Here is a 5,122-nt window from a genome sequence, read left to right on the forward strand (position 1 = left end):
AACTTGCTTGCTCACGAAGACCTAGGGCATTTTGAGGAAGCCCATCGTTGGAATATACAAGCCAAGTTCTATAATGAAAAATTCCAACTAGTATATGAAAGTGACAACATAAGAGACTCTCTATATGAAGAACATGGTGCTACTTTGAAGCACAAGTGTGGAAAAAGATAGTAACCCCCTTTTTATTTTCTTTTTTTTGGGCCTTTCTTTTTTTATTTGGCCTTTCTTTTTTTGGGCCTTTTTTTATTTGGCCTTTCTCTTTTTGGGGGGGGGGGGCGGACAATGCTCTAATAATGATGATCATCACACTTCTATTTATTTACAACTCATGAATTACAACTCGATGCTAGAACAAGATATGACTCTATATGAATGCCTCCAGCGGTGTACCGGATATGCAATGAATCAAGAGCGACATGTATGAAAAATTATGAAGGTGGCCTTGCCACAAATACGATGCCAACTACATGATCATGCAAAAGAAATATGACAATGATGAAATGTGTCATGATGAACGGAACGGTGGAAAATTGCATGGCAATATATCTCGGAATGGCTATGGAAATGCCATAATAGGTAGGTATGGTGGCTGTTTCGAGGAAGATATAAGGAGGTTTATGTGTCATAGAGCGTATCGTATCACGGGGTTTGGATGCACCGACGAAGTTTGCACCAACTCTCAAGGTGAGAAAGGGCAATGCACGATACCGAAGAGGCTAGCAAAGATGGAAGGGTAAAAGTGCGTATAATCCATGGACTCACATTAGTCATAAAGAACTCATATACTTATTGCAAAAGTTTATTAGCCCTCGAAGCAAAGTACTACTACGCATGCTCCTAGGGGAAGGGTTGGTAGGAGTTAACCATCACGCGATCCTGACCTCCACTCATAAGGAAGGCAATCAAAAGAGCACCCCATGCAACAAATTTGTTACACAACTTTTACCATACGTGCATGCTACGGGACTTGCCAACTTCAACACAAGTATTTCTCAATTTCATAATTACCCAACTAGCATGACTCTAATATCACCACCTCTATATCTCAAAACAATTATCAAGCATCAAATTGATCATAGCATCCAATTCACTTCCTATGATAGTTTTTATTATACCCAACTTGGATGCCCATCATTCTAGGACCAATTTTATAATCATAGAAAATACCATGCTGTTCTATAAGACTCTCAAAATAATATAAGTGAATCATGAGAGATCAATAATTTCTACAAAATAAAACCACCGCCGTGCTCTAAAAGATATAAGTGAAGCACTAGAGCAAAATTATCTAGCTCAAAAGATATAAGTGAAGCACATAGAGTATTCTAATAAATTCCGAATATGTTGTGTCTCTCCCAAAAGGTGTGTACAGCAAGGATGATTGTGTTAAACTAAAAAGCAAAGACTCATATCATACAGGACGCTCCAAGCAAAACACATATCATGTGGCAAATAAAAATATAGCTCCAAGTAAAGTTACCGATAGACGAAGACGAAAGAGGGGATGCCTTCCGAGGCATCCCCAAGCTTAGGCTTTTGGTTGTCCTTGAATTATCTTGGGGTGCCATGGGCATCCCCAAGCTTAGGCTCTTGCCACTCCTTATTCCATAGTCCATCAAATCTTTACCCAAAACTTGAAAACTTCACAACACAAACCTCAACAGGAAATCTCATAAGCTCCGTTAGTGCAAGAAAGAAAAACCACCACATAAGGTACTGTAATGAACTCATCCTTTATTTATATTGGTGTTAAACCTACCGTATTCCAACTTCTCTACGGTTCATACCCCCTGATACTAGACATAGATTCATCAAAATAAGCAAACAACACACGAAAAACAGAATCTGTCAAAAACAGAACAGTATGTAGCAATATGTAACTTTTGAATACTTCTGGAATTCTACAAATCCTACCAAAATAGGAAGTCCTGGGCAATTTGTCTATTGATCTACTGCAAAACGAATCAACTAAAAATCACGTTTATGTGATTTATTAAAATTATTCCCATGCGCGCAAAAGTTTTTGTTTTTCAGCAGAAACAAATTAACTATCACCGTAGGTTATCCTATAGGTTCTACTTGGCACAAATACTAATTAAAACATAAAATCACATCTAAACAGAAGCTAGATGATTTATTTATTACTAAACAAAAGCAAAAAGCAAGGAACAAAAATAAGATTGGGTTGCCTCCCAACAAGTGCTATCGTTTAACGCCCCTAGCTAGGCATAAAAGCGAGAATAGATCTAAGTGTTGCCATCTTTGGCATTCAATTCTTCAATAGAAAACTTATAACCCTTAAGAGTTTCTTTCTATTTAGTAATGATTATACTCTTAGGCATGAAATCAAGAGATTTGTTTGTAGCAAAAGGTTCCTTAATGATGGTGAAAAATCTGGGGTGAACACTTATGGATTTGAGATCCGCATTTCCCTTACTAGAAGATTCACCCTTATTTTTAGGAACATATATTAATTTGGCAAATTTGGTAGGAGGAGTTGGAGTATTTTTCACGGATGAAAAGGCAGCCCCTAAGTTGGTAATAATATCCTCAAGTTTACCGATTCTTGTAGAATCCTGATCTATTCTTTCGTTAACTATAGGTTCTTTATCCTTAAAACTTTTCAGAGTTACTCCAACCTTAGATCCATATTGGGTAATTTGATTGTGGATCTTTTTATCCAAATTTTCAATTACCTCAACAGTGGCAACTTTATTTTTAATAATTTCAAGCCTTTGCATCACATGTTCTAGAGTTAAGACAGTTCCATTAACCAAGAGAGGTGGTGGACCAAACAAATCTAACATTGCATTATAAGCATCAAAAGTGTGGCTACCCAAGAAATTCCCTCCGGTAATGGCATCAAGGATACATATATACCAAGGCGTAATGCCTACATAAAGATTGTGAAGAAGAACGGAAGTGGATTGCTTCCTAGTAGATCTATTTTGAGCATTGCAAATTCTATGCCAAGCATCCTTTAAATTTTCTCCCTCCCTTTGTTCAAAATTAAGAACTTCATGATTAGGAGTACTAACAATGATAGGAGGACTAGCCATGATGACGAGATAAATGAACTAACACTCGAGCACATAAAAAGGCAAGCGAAAGAGAGAGGCAAACGGGAAAGAGAGGGCGAATAAAACGGCAAGGGTGAAGTTGGGGAGAGGAAAACAAGAGGCAAATGGCAAATAATGTAATGCGAGAGAGATGAGTTTGTGATGGGTACTTAGTATGTCTTGACTTGAGCGAAGACCTCCCGGCAACGGCGCCAGAAATCCTTCTTGCTACCTCTTGAGCACTGCGTTGGTTTTCCCTTAAAGAGGAAAGGGTGATGCAGCAAAGTAGCGTAAGTATTTCCCTCGGTTTTTGAGAACGAAGTTATAAATCCAATAGGAGGCTCCTCACAAGTCCCTCGCACCTACACAAACAAACAAGAACCTCGCAACCAACGTGATAAAGGGGTTGTCAATCCCTTCACGTCCACTTGCGAAAGTGAGATTTGATAGAGATAAAAAGATAAGATAAATATTTTTGGTATTTTTATGATATAGATTAGAAAGTAAAGATTGCAAAAGAAAGTAGATTGGAAACTTATATGATAAAAGATAGACCCGGGGGCCATAGGTTTCACTAGTGGATTCTCTCAAGATAGCATAAGTATTACGATGGGTGAACAAATTACTGTCGAGCAATTGATAGAAAAGTGCATAGTTATGAGATTATCTAGGCATGATCATGTATATAGGCATCACGTTCGCGACAAGTAGATCGAAACGATTCTGCATCTACTACTATTTACTCCACACAACGACCGCTATCCAGCATGCATCTAGAGTATTAAGTTCATAAGAATAGAGTAAAACAATATGATATAAACCCCGTCTTGTTATCCTCGATGGCAACAATACAATACGTGCCTTGCTGCCCCTGCTATCACTGGAAAAGGACACCGCAAGATTGAACCCAAAGCTAAGCACTTCTCCCATTGCAAGAAAGATCAATCTAGTAGGCCAAACCAAACTAATAATTCGAAGAGACTTCCAAAGATAACAAATCATACATAAAAGAATTCAGAGGAGATTCAAATATTTCTCATAGATAAACTTGATCGTAAACCCACAATTCATCGGATCTCGACAAACACACCGCAAAAAGAGTTACATCGAATAGATCTCCAAGAGGATCGAGGAGAACTTTGTATTGAAATTCAAAGAGAGAGAAGAAGCCATCTAGCTAATAACTATGGACCCGGAGGTCTGTGGTAAACTACTCACAACTCATCAGAGAGGCCTTGGCGATGATGTAGAGGCCCTCCGTGATCGATGAGGGAGTCCTGGATTAGGGGGTATCCGGACAGCCAGACTATATACATCGTCCAGACTATTGAAGCGTGAAGATACAAGACTCATGGCTCCGGCTCGTGTCTGGATGGGACTCTCCTTTGCGTGGAAGACAAGCTTGGCGATCCTGATATTGTATTTCCTTCCTTGTAACCGACTCCGTGTAAACCCTAGCCCTCTCCGGTGTCTATATAAACCGGAGAGGATGGTCCTGAGAAGGCCGATCACAATTACAATCATACCATCATAGGCTAGCTCTTAGGATTTAGCCTCTACGATCTCGTGGTAGATCTACTCTTGTACTACTCATATCTTCAATATTAATCAAGCAGGAAGTAGGGTTTTACCTCCATCGAGAGGGCCCGAACCTAGGTAAACATTGTGTCCCTTGCTTCTTGTTACCATCAGCCTAAGACGCATAGATCGGGACCCCCTACCCGAGATCCGCCGGTTTTGACACCGACATTGGTGCTTTCATTGAGAGTTCCTCTGTGTCGTTGCTTCGAGGCATGATGGCGTCTTCAATCGCCAACAACACGCGGTCCAGGGGGAGACTCTTCTCCCCGGACAAATCCTTGTGTTCGGCAGCTTCACACTGCGGGCCAATTCGTTGGTCATCTGGAGCAGATTGACGGCTACGCCCCTGGCCACCAGGTCAGGTTCGGAAACTTGAACTACACGGCGGATATTCGCGGAGACTTGATCTTTGACGGATTCGGGCCTGTGCTAGGAGCGTCGGACAGTCACGACAAGCACGGCCTAGACCTGCTGTCGGACAA

The sequence above is a fragment of the Triticum aestivum genome, chromosome 5B (genome assembly GCF_018294505.1).
Source record: "Triticum aestivum cultivar Chinese Spring chromosome 5B, IWGSC CS RefSeq v2.1, whole genome shotgun sequence".
Lineage (NCBI taxonomy): Eukaryota > Viridiplantae > Streptophyta > Magnoliopsida > Poales > Poaceae > Triticum > Triticum aestivum.